Below are 16,484 nucleotides of genomic sequence, written 5' to 3' on the forward strand. Positions count from 1 at the left end.
GTGCCCATAATCAATAAGTAAATGTATAGATTAATATGACACCATCTCAGAGTTTGGCTATACAAGAAGCTCAGGTATATATTTTAAATTCCTGTAGTATGTACAGCTCATGCAGGTACATCTGAGCTAGTTATAAATGAGCTTAGCAAGATTAGCAGATGTATTGCTACAGAAAACTCAAGGAAGACTTGCTGTCTCCTTATTTATGTAGGGTTCTGGATGGCTTTTAAAATCTGTCTTAAGCCATGGACCAATGAAGCTGCTCTTGTTGCTTTGATTTGAAGTGCTTATTTTAGGGGATGTTTGCACACTCCAGGAATTGCAGTGTATATGTTCTCAGTGTGATACCTTCTGAAACCTGATCATCCTCTGATGTGCAGAGTCTTCATGGCATTTCCCTGACTCTTTGCACTGTATGATTCTGTGATACTCAGGACAATTTTTCATAAAGAATAGACAACCTGCAAGCAAAAATACGGTATGTACTTGACTTCCTCCCCAAGAGATTAAGTGAATCCTTGGGTATGTATGAATACTGATGTGACTGACTTCATGTGGAAATCTGTTTATGCATAAATAAATTCTGTAAAGTAACTCTGGTAGAAGAAGATCTGATAACATAGATTGAGACAACTGGAGACAGAAAGAGCTTAGAGATGCAAACTCTGTTGAATTAGGAAAACAAAAAGTTCTTGAGGTAATTCCAGGCTAGGATTAAATGCAACAGCTGTACACAGTCAAATCAAGGAGGACTGATATGACAGAAAGTTGGACAGCTTTGGCTGAAGTTTAGTGATTATATTGAGGGCAATTATGATTTTTCTAATTTCTGACTTCTCATCCCTGCAGGAGCAATTAGAGCTCTTTGTAACAAAAAAGCATTAAGGCATGATGCTTGAAATCTATTTGTGTGCTCCCTTCTGAAGTTCACTGGCCATTTCATCTTGTTAAAAGTAGGATGGGACTGTTACAGCGCAGGTTCTGCTCTTTACTTCCCATGCTGGGCACAATTTGTCAGCCTTGTATCACTTCACCCCATTTTGTGTGATAACAGTTCAATTTTTCAGTGAATCAATTAGATGACCAAGACCCAAAATAAAGCAAAAAACTTGTCAAAGAAAGAAAATTAGAGACCTATTAAAAAAGTCTCTTTGAATGTAAGACACACAGAGGAGATTTCTTGCATGGTCTTCATTGTTTGAATACTCTACCAATGCATCACCTTTTGAAAATAAATATTCTTCAGATTTTATTACATTGGAAACAATGATAAACAGGTATGACAAGTAATTAATGGCACTTGCACTGCTCAGGTTAAGTCAGCTTAGGAAGCTAAAGTACTTCTTCACCTTGAAGATTATGATTCACTTCTAGTATTATCCTCAAATTAAAAGTTCATATAAATTAGCATCAGCTCAGTTCTTTCTCATTGTAGTTCAGATTGTCCTAAAGTGTTCCCTTGGGTGCTTTTGCGTGGGAAATCATTGACATTATTCTTACTTTTATTTTGCAATAAACCAGCATGGCTGAAAATACGTTAAAAGAATAAAGAACCTATGATGAAAACAGGTAATTGAAGATTTCAGGATTACATTAACAAATAAAGACCCAAGGAGAAAATATCAAGCTGGTACTGAAAACATGAAGTGCTATTGTAAACATATACAAACATTTTATGTCTGCATTCAACTATGGGCAGCTATTTATACCTGATGCTTACTTGCTATGAACAACACAAAATACAATTTGGAAAACCTACACTGTTTGTAATTTATTAGAAAGACTTAGCCTATGATTAATTAGGCTATACCCGAGGGCACTTCAGAGAGAGAAAGAAAAGTTGAAAAGACCACTTAGGAGTGCTTTCAGGAGGCCTATATACACTAGTTCTGGTTTCATATAAATATACAAAAGATGAAAAATCTTTAAAACCAGATTTCATTAGTCCAGACCTGGGGTCTTCAGGTGCCAGGATCAAAATGCTGATTTGTTTCCAATGCCAGTAAATAATTCTAGAAAACAGCCTTTCCACATGTTCAAAAGGTGTAAAGATTTTATGCCTGTTGCACACATGGGTCACTGCACATCACCACTAGACATGAGTAATCCCTGATAATGGGAAGACTAGAAATAGCAGTGGGACTGTATTAGCTGAAGGTTTATGCTGAAGAACTGTAATCACCAGAAGACTTTATACAGGTAATGATAGGCTTTTGAACCTAGTCTAACTTTGTCATAATCAGGGGCTGAAACAGGTTACATTTTACTCATCATGTAATTATATTTCATACGAGACAAAACTGAGTGAGAAATGAGCCACTTGTTAACTGTGTAGCAGGGAGCATGAACCTCACCCTTCCCTGGCTTGGAAATGCTGTATGGGGAAAGCTGGTACTGCTGGTTCTGACAGAAATGGGCAGAAATCAAAGTGCCCCCTGAAATGGGTTATAACTCCTGGGATTAGGGCGCAGTGTTACATGTGGCATTGAGTTGTGGCACTCTGTGAAGATTTTAATGAGGAGATGGCCGAGGTTCCAGGAGTGGGAATCAGATCTGCACCTCCCCTATAAAAGGCAATTGCATATCAGGAAGCATAGAGGTAACTGGTGGTCAGTTCCTGGCTACCTGCACTGGAATACCTGTGAAAGGTGGACAAAGCTGATGTGGTTGGGAGAATCCAAAACTTGCCTTGATTTTACCTGCTATAATTACGTTACTTCAGCAGGTTACTCTCATGACTTCGAGCAAGTATGAGGGCTTGTTACTGAAGAGTATCTCATTTCAAATGTTTACAGTCAGTGATGGAATTGCTGTTTGCATTTCAACTCATCAATGAAACTAAATCTTATTTATATGATTTAATAATTAGATGCATTTAATTATTAATGTAAATATAATACCAGGAAAATCTAAATAATTAATGATATACTTATAAATAATTTCTCATAGTGAAATAGATTGAGAAAATGATTTGTTCTTAATAGTAGGCTTATAAATATTTAAAAGCAAGTCCCAACAATGTAGTTTACAGACACTAAGAACCTTAATGCCCTTAAGCCACTTATACAGTGTCGAATACAGCTATTAAATTTGAAGATAAAAACAACTAATGATTTGCTGGACTTAAGCTTTTATTTACTGCCAGGAAGTTTGAAATTATTTTAAATCTGACTTTCCACATTACCGAGTGTTTTATAAATAAGATGTAATTGATTTCTAAAAAAACCCCTTGCCCTGAATCCAAGTATTTGAACACAGATGAGCCGGGCAATGCTTGAAGTCAGAGCAAGTGATTTTGAGTTTCTGTTTGGTAGCTGATACAACATGCAACTGAACCTGAAGCTGAATCTTTATATTTAGCTATGCTATGATTAATATAATGTAAACTGGGGGGAAACATGACTTTCTGGTATATTATAATCCCAAGCCACCCAGGGTAAATGTCACCAGCATAAATTATTACATCCTCGGGACTGCTCTGATTTACTCTTACTTGGAATGGTGACAGAGCCCATTCTGACAGCCACCATCATTTATACCCAGTGATGCTTTTGGGTTTCTGACTCCATATTGACTCAAGTGGAAAAATAAATTGGAACCCATGTAGAAGTAAAGAACACAAATATCTGTTGGAGCCTGCTGGATCTGGATCCCCCAATGTGTTCAGACAGCTACAAAACAATGTGAAAGAGACCTACTACAGCCAAAATCAGTTGTCTTCTTCCTGCATCTTTGGGGTTTCTTCACAGAAGTATATTATTTTAGAGAAGAAATTAATACTTTAACAGAGAAAATAAATCCTTTCAAGAGAGTTTTCCAACAGCCTCTTTGTTGTAACTCCTGGATTTGGCAGGTTACTCAAAAACACTACAGGAGAATAATATTTTCTATTCAATTCTGCACTCTTTGAATAGTCTTTTTATGTAATGCAGTTAAAATTCTATAAAATTCTATTGGTTTAATTTCTTTTGTTTCTATAGGTCACTTCCATGATAGATGGGATCATTTTAAAATCACCAGGTGGTAAACCAAAATATCATACTGATTACTTTGAATTATTGATGATCATGAAAAACATGATCATCATGTTGGTCTAATTGGTCAACTAATCAATTAGAAAAATGTTTTTATTACAAATCCAATAATCATATCCACACAGCTATCCTTGATAGTGCCTGGCAAAAACTTTACCCTAAGGGAATTTTTTGAGAATTCATTTGTGTCCATTCATGTGCAAGTCAAAACTATTACAGGCTGCTGCCATATGTACCAGTTCAATGAAATTTTGGTCAACATGGCTCATGTATTCTAGCCAGATGTCCTTGATAGATGCACCAATGCCATAATATCTTCAAGCAGCAGCACAGAATATCTCACCTGAAATAGTTGTGCTTCAGCTGCTCTCTGTATAACAGAAATGAAACATTCCCTATTTGACTCTTTGGGCCTCCCTTACCACTCACAGTGGGAAGATGAGGACTAAGGAATTTAAGATAAAAAATGTGGTTCATTATACTTAGGGATTTTAGATGCATCTGATTTATCCAGCAATACACACAGGGCATTTTGACATACTATCTACTCAGTACATTTTAATAGTTTAAGACCATTGGACAAATGCTTCTTCACAGACTTTTTTATCTTTATGAAATGTTACAGCTCTTCCAAAGCTTTTCTATTCTTGGTCAGTGACCTGGTACAAATATGAACTTCACTGAAGCCAGTATAATCTATCATGCCAACACAGGTACTATGAACCAAAAATGCAGTGAAAAACTATCAACATATGAGAAAAGAAACATGCAACAAAACAAAGAGGATTTGTATCAAAAGTGTTCCAGTTTTCCCTGGCCCTGAAAACACAGTTTAATCAGTTCCAATGTACAAATAGAAAAATCTTTTCTGTTCTACTTCATTATTAAGCTGTAGGATATTCAGAAATATGCCTTATAACCTGCTACGTTTTCCTCAAATAAGGGAAATGCCTTCTGTGTAATTTAGGATCACCAGGTTGCTACAGAAGCACTCTGCATTTACAACAAATAGATCCTTTTCTTCAGAAGTGCAATGCAGTAGAAGTACTTGATTTCGTTTCTAGTTTCTTAGGAAGCCCATCTCCTATGCTGAGTGTCATCATCTACAGGACTCCATCATCCCCAGGTCATCCTCCCACCCTACCTTGAACTCCCATTCCACCTTTTTAATTCAACAACTCTGTCAAAGACTTAGGGAGAACATTCACAAGTCATGCTGTAGAAAACAGATCTTTACTTCTTGCAGAAACACACAAATCCCTGCATATTCAGAGACAGGAAAGCAAACGCTTCAGAATATATCCAGAAAACTTGGACAACAGTGGTAGGTAATACAAACCCTGTTGTGTTAATTAACCTTAACCTCTAACCCTTAGCAAAATGAATCTTCCTTACCATTGTATGAGCACTGCACAGATCATAAATTCTTCTGAAATCTCTTTGGGCAAGAGAAACTGTCTAGCAGTGGTAACCAGTAACTGGGCTTTCTCAAATATAATGTTCCATGGAATTTGAACATCCAGATGCAGCAAAACAGTTGGTTTTCATTTCAAAGCTAGATCTTTACAGTCAGCGATGTGGCTGCAAAACATAATGTGGTGTGAAGATATAAAAGCCCTAGCTCTGAATAAAGGTTTTGTGCACCTGTAACAATACAGCCATGTTAGTTCTGTGTTTCCCTTCAGACAAGAAGCAGACAACGTCCACACAACCGTCCTGGCCAGCTGTCAGCATGTCAGGTACCTCTGAGGGCTGCATTATTGCACTTAGTTCTCATTTCATCCCCTCAACAAGCCTAAAAGGCAGCTGATAAAGCAAGAGGAGAGTTCTAGCCACTGCTTTAGAATGTTCAATGACATGTTAAATCCAGGGGTTGATCTTCGTGGGTTTTTTGAGGAAGCAAAAATCACAGTCTGAGTATCTAATTCTATCTCAAGAGTGTCAATATTCTGGGACCACTCTGTTCTGTGATATGTCAATCCGAGCATCAGTCCTCACTCTGACACGTTCCAAATTTGATGCAAGTTCCTACTTCACAGCAGAAAATTCCATGCAACCTGACATGTAGGTTTAAATCAATACATTTTCTGCAAACAAGGTTCCACGCTTCCTCTGTAGATTTTTCTTTTTTTTGAGTCCTTGGAAAAGCTTTGAGCTAAGCCAGAGAAAAATGCTATTATACCACAGTATGAGTGTTTAAAAGAGTGTAATTCTGGTAGCAATACATGAATATAAATAGTAAAACTCTCTTGGGTAAACAAAATATCTGAAAAATGTCAAAACCTCCTTAGGAATGCTCTTTATGACTTTAATAAAAGTATCTGGCCATGTATTATTTTGTGTGTAACATGCTCCCATTAAGCCTAAAATAGGAATATGAACTCTTGAAGCCTGGAAATCTCTACCTAATTTTCAAATTTCTAGTGATTCCTTACATAATCTGGGACACAATTTATAACTAAGAATTGATCTCTGCTGACTGATCCCCATTCCAGCTGCACCATGTGTGGGATAGGAATTTTATTGACAGCATTTTCCCCCATATTCATTAACATCTTTAGGATATAATTATATTTTGTGGGGTTTGAAATTCTTGAAAGCTGTAGGATTACATTGGAGCCACACTGAATAAACAGTTACTTTGGATTAATTTTACCAACTGCTGATCCACTCCAATTACTGTATTTTAAGAGACCCAAACACAGTTCAGAGGGATTTTTTTTTTAATTTCTTCTGCTGTTGAAATTATGTAAAAAGAAAAAGCTTTGAAGTTAAAAGGTGGTTCATAAATATATTCCATGCTGTGCGTGCTTCTTTTACATAAGTATTTAGGAATGTATTTTAGAAAAGTCTTCTAATTGCTGGGAAAACCACCAAAACTATTTGATTAGCATTAAGCCAAACAGCATGAGCAATATGATTTTCTTCACTAACTTTGTCTTCATTTTCAGTCATTTTAATGTTTGAGTTGTTTCTTTTTTCTCTCCCTCTCCCAGTAAAGGAGCTGTTTCCTGTGCACAGTTTTACATTTGAGTTAAACAGGTAAGGGTAACACAAAACTGGTATTTTGTGTTACCTACATCTTGTTCCTCTGATAGTCATGACCAGTCCTTGGAGTTAAAAATTGCTCTGGATCTATAAGTACAGCTCTAAACCAAGAGGATTAAAGGATATTTTTTTCACATTACAAAACAATGCAGAAGTTTATAATTTTTTGGATTTTCAGATACAGCTGGTGCCACTGTAATATTTGAAATGGAGCATAATTACTGTCTCTACCAAGGTGTACATGTGGGTTTTTGCTTTGGCAAAACTGGTCAGTGCTGATCAAAGGCACACAGGAAAAAGGCCATTTGGTTAAGTAAGAACTGGAAACTTTGATTTCCGTTTAAAGAATAAGGATTAAATAATTAGAATTAGCTATGGTTTAAAAAATGAGAAGGAATCTGTTTATATAAAATAACAAGTACGACAGGGTCAGAAGAGCATGTAAGCATAAATTAATGCATATGACAAAACACTGTGAGACACTCTCAGTTAATAAGGTACCTTTAATATCCTATGTGGTGTATTCTCACTGTTGCCCACAGTTCTCCGGGTTGGAATTCTATGAGTCTCAGCTTTCTTTTCTCCCCTCAGTTTCTAGTTGAAAAATGCTGGAGGAGACAAAAAGTTTAAATGCAGAACACTAAAGCCATGGGGCCTGTGGTGGCTAAAACTGAATGTGTTCTTATTTTGGTAATTTAGGAATACAACTCATTTGATTTCGGAGCTCCTATGACAAAGTGTCTGACTAGTAAAAATCAATACCTATTGAAAACTGCAATGTAGCATTTATTTAAGATACAGTTATGAATTTTTGATCTAGATCTGCCTATAACCAATTACTTTTTAAAAAGTTATACTTTTAAAGAGAAAGCATGTGGATGGTACAGACAACTTGGAAGATACATGTATTTTCTGACTCTCAGACTTCAGTTACTAAGCACAGCAATAGAAAGTCTTCAAAATTTTTTAAAAAATGCTTAAAGCTCCCCTATAAATGTATGCTTGCAAAAACTACACATAAAGTAATTTGCTAAAGTAGATATTTGGTTTTAATTCTGGCAAAATTGCAGCTTAGTTGAAAATGTTATTTAGCTCCAAAAGGTATGAATTTAGATTAGAGATAACATATTTCCTTAAAAGTTTGTTTTGCACTAAAAGCTGAATACAACTACTTTTTAATTCAACAGCACATTTAAAACTGTTTATTGTTCATTGTATAAAGGGAATTAAAAAAAAAGCACACATCAGTTTTAGAATGACATAAATGTCATTATGACCTTCATGGATTTTCATATAGCCAAAGTAATCCCTATAAACCAAGCTTATTCAAATGCATATCTTCAATCATTTCACTGCTGTTTTGCCCTCTGCTGCAGTTTTATAAAACTCTTTCTAATACATCCTTAAAAAAAACCAAACAAAACCCCACAAAACAAATCAACAAACCACCCACAAAAAACAATTGATGCTGTTAAAGCTGTAAAGTTAAAAAGCAGAGAACTTGTCAAGGAGATCTGCTCTAGATACTGACATTCTGGGCTTCTGTTGTTTTAATTATATTGTATCCTTGTCTCTTTGCACCACTTTAGTTAAGGCTGTGTCAGCATTTCTGTTATAAATCCTTTTTCCTTGGAGTTTTATAACTCATTTTTAAAAATCCCCCACAGGCTGCATCTTGGCACAAAGGATTTCATCCTACAAGTGGAAACTTCTCTGTATATCTATAGATGTATAAGTAAGGCTTTGGAGATATAGAGTTTTCACATAAGGGTTAAATCACACCATTTCAAAAAGCAAAGGAAGACAAGAGAAGTTTTGTATTTTTATGTGTTTTTCTCTTTTATGAACAGGAAGCCAAAATAGCTTCCTCTTAATTAAACTTTTGCATCTGCCAATCCTTTTATTTTTTCAAAGAAAAATGTAGAAGTAAATAAACAGGTAAGTTGACTCATAATGCAAATTTTCTACACACATGGTCTGTGTTTTGCTACGAAAATGTCAAACACATGTTCTATATATATTTAGTAGACCATGCTAATAAAAAGAAGTTTTGACTAGATTTATAGTGCCAAATTTTGGAGCTAGGAGAAGATATGTGTCAGAAGAAAATCAGGATTTTCAAGGTCTTAAGAATGCATACAATACGAGGTCTAAGCTGAAAAATGAGGAGGAGGAGAGGAGAGATTTCTAACACATCTGAAAGTCAAAGTGATGGTTAAAACAAAGGATGAAAAGCCCATATATACAAGCTTTAGTCTGAGTAACGATATAGTAGCAAGTGTACTGGGACTAAATTCTGCAAGTATTGTCAATCACAATCTATATGGAATGTGCTTATGGAGCTTATTGTGCATTGCAGACCCTTTCACCAGGTATTTTCAGATACTCCTGCTTTCTAGCTTAAAAATTAGATCAGAAGCATGATTTAAATAATAACCAACATTCTCTAAACTCGATGCTGCAAGCCCAATCTTATGCTGTTGTTAAGACCTGCAAATGAATATTATAAAATATACTGGTAATATACAAATATACAGTAATAAAGTTTTTAATTAATATATACAGTTCAAAATAAATTTAAAATTATTTGTCAAAATATGTTTTATCACTTGCTAAAGCTCTCAGCACTTCCTCAGGTTGTGAGTACATAGGAGCCCTGTGCTTATATGATATATAGGGAAGAGAAACTCTGTCATGTAAAACTTCACAGTTATCCTTTCTCTTGTATCATGCAGTATAATGCCAGAATATTAATATTTTAAAAATGAAATTAATATATTTTGGTAACAAACTGGAGCTATTGGAAAAGAGATGAGGGACAAAACACTCCAGGGAGAGCTCAGGAATCTTTTCACCATGCCTTTTCTGTGTAGATCATACCCTGTTGATAAAATGTTTGCTCCCGTTCTTAAATATCCCAAGAAGCTGATGTAAAAAAAATGATTTTAAAAAAGCATATCTGTTTGATTTGAGTAAGAGCTGGCAAGCTGGCTTTCTTGGTTAAGTGATTCAGTTTGATCTAAATTAATTTCAAAGCTATATTCAGTAGTAAGACTCAGCCTCTCTGTTCAGCACTCCATGTACAGTCTAAGGGAGGATTAAAATGAAAGCTCTGCTCTCATATACACAGCTCATCTTCTCCAGCTGTTCCCTTGCTCCATTTTACTGCTCATGTCACAAGTTTCCTGCTAGCTGAGCAGAATCCACCTTTGCAATTAGCAACACAGCAAATACAATACTAATAGAGTGACCATCTTTGTGTTCGGAAGTCAGGCAAGGACTAGTACAAAATATTATTTTATAAGGGGAAAAAAACTAATTAAAAAAAAGAGCTAATGATAAGAGTTATAATTACTATTCACTACAGATGCAATTATAAGGAGATAACTTCCAATTACAGCAGCAGTGGTGAAGTAGAAGAAGAACAACAATTAGTTCTCTTTGCTGCCTGAAGACTGTTATTATTTAATATCCTGTGGGGCAAGACAGCATGGGTAGCCATAAAATCTGAAACAAGGATGAAAAAGGACAAATACATTAATTTTCTAGGAGTTAGAAGATGTTTTTTCCTGGTGGCTGGCTGTCAATCAGCCAGCATCAATCCAAGTAATATTGAAACTTACTTCCACACTACACCTTTCAAATTCTTGTTCCATTTGCTATTGATCTTATCTACATCTTAACATGTTAGGTACAAAACTCTAAACCACTCACCTTGTTTGTAGAGCTTCTAATACATGAAAACCAGCCAGAATCTGTAACAAAAGCAACAAAAAAGTATATCATCTTCAACAGAGAAATAAGGAGCTGCAATTGCTACTGTTTTGCAGAAACTTCTGAGGTCCTTCTATAGCTTCAGAAATAGAAAGGAAGATAAGCTTGCCATTGTTAGAGGTAACCAAGGGTATTTTGGCAATAGGTAAAAATTTTGTAAGAGTAATATATTCCTAGGAAAGATATCACATACAGACTGCAAATTTTGACAAATGCTAAATTTACACTTTAAATGTCAACTTTTGAGTGGCATATTCCAGACAACATCCAGCCTTTGGGGATCAATGAAATGGCCAAGCAGTAGACAGCTCTCTTCCCTGAGTACAGGATGTATAACAGAGATGCTATGTGTAGATGGGGAACACTGAATTTTTAGCACATTTCAGTGTCCCCAGTTGTGGTGAGCAGCAGCCCCGTTCCGGGAATGGATGCCACCATCTTTCCCTGGAGGATGTACATCCCTACCTCAGCGTGCGTATGGCAGGGTGGGGAACAGATGGTGGGCTCTGGAGGATACAGCTCCCTTAGAACAAAACCAGATTGGGCATGGACATAACTGACTGAAATGTTTTAGAGCCATCTGCCAATGGAAAGGAGAAAGACTGGTCTACCTTTGCCAGCCTTTTAAGGTTCCTTTTACCATCCCTCTTCAGCCTGCAGAGAGACTGTGCTTCCTCCCTGCTTTTTCTCTGCTACTACACGAACACAGCTCTCATGGCATAACCCCACTGTACAGAATCCTAATCCCAAAGTTCACATTCAGAATGGACATTTTCCAGTGCCATTTTCCATGCCAATATGTGCCTGCATATGTGAAATACGAATGGACTGTTACAGTGTTCACAGTTAACACACAGGCTTGGTAGGGAGGCTCAGCACAGAGCATGAGAGCTGCTGCACAAACTAATCCAGTGCACTGCTCAACAGCCACATGTGCTTAGGTGTCACGAAAGGACAGCTCCACAGGGACAGTCAGTGTCCTCAGAGTTTGTATTTCGCTGGTTGTATTTGCTGACTGGATATGTCTTCCAAGAATATGGCTCCGAAAAGGCAATACACTTGGAGAAGAGTTCAATTTTTGAGTAAAGAAAGAACAATAAAGAATTTGGGTATTTCTGGATAGGAAAAAAGCCCACCCAAATACATTTGAGGATGTGGTGAACTTGCACAGTAATTTAAGTATTTTGAATATGGCTGCCTCCATAAATGTAACTATTCATGTACATAGAAGAAGGTGTTCCAGTAAAGCAGACTTCAGAATGTACTTAGTTTTCGGGGGTTTTACAGCAGTCTACCACTCTCTACCTGTTAAAGTTTTCTAGATTAGAAAAAATTCCACTTACATGTTCAGGTCTACATATGCTAAAGCCAGTAAAGAAAAAGTGTGTGGTCCCTGGGCTCCAATGCACAACGTAGGCAGCAGGAATATAAAACATCAACACTGGTCTGAAATATGCCAGAAGAATCACCAGAATTGTTATATTTACTTTGTAGAGAAGCCTGATGATACTACTATGGATTTTTTAGCACAACCCACACAATGGGCAGGTGAGAAGCAAAATTACTGTTCCATTGTCTTTCTTTGCCTGTGATCTAAATCAATGGGAATACGCCACCTTGATGAAGCTGTTTTATGTGCTGCTGTGCACTGGGGACACTGGCATGGATCACACTCCTTTGAACTCAAATGTCACCAATTCACCTACCAGAGCACTGTGGGTCTGCACTAGTCCCAGTACAGCATTATTCTAACACAAGCAAGCCATAAATTAAATGAACTACATTATGTACATACAACATCTGTGCCTGTCTAGACATGACTTTACCTGATTGAAAGTGAGCTCTGGGATCAAATTCCACAAATGGCTGAATCTTTACATCTCACCATGTGTTAAGTGTGTCCAGATGGCAGGTGATACACCAGTATTAACAGTCTACTTTCCCTTCCCTGAAGTGTCTTTATAGCACATTGCTGATTGTATTGTAAAGAGAGAGGAGATTAAATATGTAAAATATTTTAAAATAATCCTTGTGAGAAAAATGGAGTGCATTCATGTGCTTTGCATACATACATACACACATGGTGTATTTTGCAAGGCTGCCAAGACAGTCATTGTACCTCTACAGAAAAAAAAAAATCAGAGATAAACAAAGGTATAATAGGAACATACTGATTTGACTGCTTTGTGTAGGCATTTACAGTTAGTCAAAGCCATTCTTTTACCATCCTACAGAAACAGAACCCAGCCTTTTTAGATAGATTTTGAGATGCTGTCCTCAGAGAAGTGGTGCACATTTGAAATTATTTGTCACAAAACTCAAAGCTTGTCCAGCCTTCAGCACAGATCTCTGTTCAACATAAGTAAAAATTATTGCTCCCACTGCATTTCCACTGAGCTGAGGTACCACAGGTCAGTCTTTAAGGGCTCTGTGATGGCTACTGAATCATCAACCCAAATATATTTAGTACAGGTGTTTCTGCAACTGTGAAAATCTGTAGAGTTCATTGGCCTTTAAACTCACACTTCTGCATGATGTGATGTAGTGGTCTAATGTTAACATGCTGGGCTGCATTATCAAAGATTACAGGGTCAAGATCTCCTTAGGGTTCTTTTCTTACTCTATCCACATGCATTTTCTCATTTCAGATTTTGGAAAAGAAGTGGTTTTAGGAGGACAAGATAGCAATTTTTTTACTAAAGTTAATTTAGTTTTAGTGTTAGTGCTACAAAGGCAAACCAACAAAATCAGTAAGAACATATTTGGCACCTGAGTCATTGGGGACTGCTTCATTTTCTCTAGCTAGTATAATTTTTGTAAAATAGACTCGTATGGTGAAAATTTAAAAGCACAATCTATACCCAGTCATTTGATATCCAGGGTATGTGTGTGTGTGTAATCCTTGCTTTTCGATTTTATAATCCTGCCAGTTTTTCCCAGAGATTCCAACAAGATATAAAAATGACATATGGTGTATACAATACGTTTAATATACAGAAATTCGTGGCTGACAATCCTTTCTCTTCCAGCCATGGCCACAGGGACAGAGGTGATTATGGAAGAGCCACTGACTCCTGAGCTTCCTAGTGTTGGTTTCCTTACATCTTTTTGGGAAAAGTGCCCAAAAGCTGATGCATTGGTGGGCTCTTTGATCAGACAAGAAGAGTATAGTTAAGAGCACAGGCAAACAATGATAATTGGGAAAATATTCCTCTAACAGCATTTGGTAGAGTGGCACTGTGAATTGAGACCCCATTATATGACCAAAGCAACAAGGGGAGTGTTGGCAACCTGCCCCAGTGTCCCAGGGCACAGCCACAGCCACACAGCCAGGCAGGCACAGGCCATCCCTCCACCTGCAACTAAATTTGCTCTGTTCCTGCTCTGTTTCTCTCTGTTACTCCATCATATGCTCCGTTACTGCTGGAGTAACTACTGACACAACAACAATATTCAACAACCTTTTCTTTCATTTCCTCTTTTTTAAGCTTAAACCACTCCTGTTGTTCGTAAAGAGAGAAAAGTTACCTCACTTACTCTTCTTGGGGGTCCAACATTTCCAGGTGTTGCCCTTCCCTTTAGGATAACTCCCTGCCTGCTCTTGCAGGTGGTTAACACACTTGTTCCCTCGAGAGAAGAGCACTGTGTTCCTAATCAATAGCTGTTATCAGGGAGCCTTTTGTAGACTTCTCTTTGGAAAAAGTGTGTGGGACTTAACCTTAGACCTCAAAAAATAGGCACTGCTCTCAAGTTTTATTGATTGAAAAAATAATATAAAGCCACGTGAAAATGCAGGTTACAGGGCAAAGGGAGAGTTTTGTCAAAATCAGGCACTTGACACGTTGAGGTTCCTAATCCGAACTCCGGTAGTGACACTTCTGTTTTTATATAATCCTCAGTAAATGACATATTGCAAAAGGTGCTTCCCTCCACCCAGGACTCAAATAGTAGTTGACAATACGGGTCACCATGTATCTGTCAGTTCTACTTTATTTGCTTAACACAAGTAATGAAAAATAATATATTGTTTCCTCATAAATTTCCTGGCCATGTTTAATGAGAAAAAATTGCTGAGGGTGGTTATTTTGTTGAGGTGAATGAATATCACTGATGTATATATGCTAAAATATTTCACTAAATATTTTGATTGGAAGTGTTTAAGGAAGTGTTTAATGCATTTATGATTCAGTGAATTGCAGTGGACTCTTCTTTCCCACAAATTAATTTGAAACACAACTGATTTTACTGTGCAGATCTCAGGCAGAAACTATGAGTTTTATTGCAGGATGGCAAGATTACTCAATATAACAAATTTGGGACCTATATGAAAACATAATATTTGTATACATCTATGAACTACCCAGGAACCATTCCATTTGACCTAAATCAATCACCTGAATCATGTATATCAAAAATGAGTAATTGAGGGTTTTAATAATTGAGACAATCTGAACCAATCTTGTTGGAAGAAAACCAAGTTTTAGCTGTTACAAGCTAAAACAGACAACAATATAAAAAAGCCACTGAACACAAACTTTAAATTCAATTACATTGTCATAAGGACAAAATATGGTATTCATAATATAAGACAACCTTTTCCTTATTTTACATTATATTTAGTTTACTTGGAACTCTTCACTGGATTTAGTTTATTACTATTCAAAAGAAAAACAAAAAGAGCACCCAGTATCATCAGTGATATATCTTTTTCACATGGAAAGGTTCTCTCCAGTCTTGCCAATATCTTGCAATAAATATATGCTGCATATTAATCCAATGTGGTCGATGCTTAGCTGTAAATAGGCAGAAGTAAATGTGGTAATACCAATTTTTCCTTGTGAAGATTCGACTCACTTTGGAGAATAAATTAGTTATTGCTCTACTTTTCTCTCACCTATCAAAACCCAAGGTAGGGAACATGAAGACAGCATCCACAAAGACATATATTTACTTGTCATTTGTTTACTCAAAATATTTGCAGTGCACCAATTTCTCCTGTGCTGAACTTTATCTTTTCCTTTCATTATGCTTTCTTGCTAAGGAAAAATCAAGAAATGATCATTTATCCTCCATTGGTAAGAAAAAATGTGAGGTTAATTTCTGCATCTGCAGCACTTCTTGGCTTTGTAAGCTCTCACATCTTCATTTTCGGGAGTCAAAAGAAAATGCCCAGGAGCTATGAGCTGGTAAAAATTAACAGAAATTAATTCTTTAATACAAATGTGTTTCCCTTTAAAGAAAGTGTGTTTGTTAATTTTGTGTATCTGTATATAATGGGAAACATAAAAATTGCTTATGTTGTGGGGGGTTTATTTGGTTTTTTTTTGTTCCAGACAACACTACTGTGTTAGCAAAATGTTTCCTCTTATGAAGAGAAAAGATTCACAGTAAAATAGTTGCAGAATTTTCTTCAGAATATAGGTCAGAAGTATTATATCACTATTAACAATAACTTGACCCAAGAGAATGAAGAGCAGCATCCAAGTATCATTCACACCATTGTACCACAAATCAGAATTTCAATCATTATTGTAATTATTCCTGTAACAGCTCTGGAAAGAATCATTATTCTTTAGTAACCTTTAAGGAGGAAAGAAAAGTGAAGAAAAAGAAAAGTAGGCTGGCATC

General features: G+C 36.5%; 1 long non-coding RNA gene across 1 annotated transcript in view; it reads right to left on the reverse strand.

The window, feature by feature from the left end:
• The window catches only part of LOC113947224, a 427,091-nt gene that overhangs the window by 342,321 nt on the left and 68,286 nt on the right, over window positions 1-16,484 (reverse strand). The window contains exons 3-4 of the long non-coding RNA XR_003527656.1: window positions 10,797-10,837; window positions 7,584-7,690 (exon numbers count right to left, since the gene is read on the reverse strand). This is a non-coding gene — a long non-coding RNA (uncharacterized LOC113947224). The remainder of the gene's footprint in view (window positions 1-7,583; window positions 7,691-10,796; window positions 10,838-16,484) is intronic.

This window comes from Corapipo altera, unplaced genomic scaffold, assembly GCF_003945725.1.
Source record: "Corapipo altera isolate COAL_440 unplaced genomic scaffold, ASM394572v1 75, whole genome shotgun sequence".
In the NCBI taxonomy this organism is placed as follows: Eukaryota; Metazoa; Chordata; class Aves; order Passeriformes; family Pipridae; genus Corapipo; species Corapipo altera.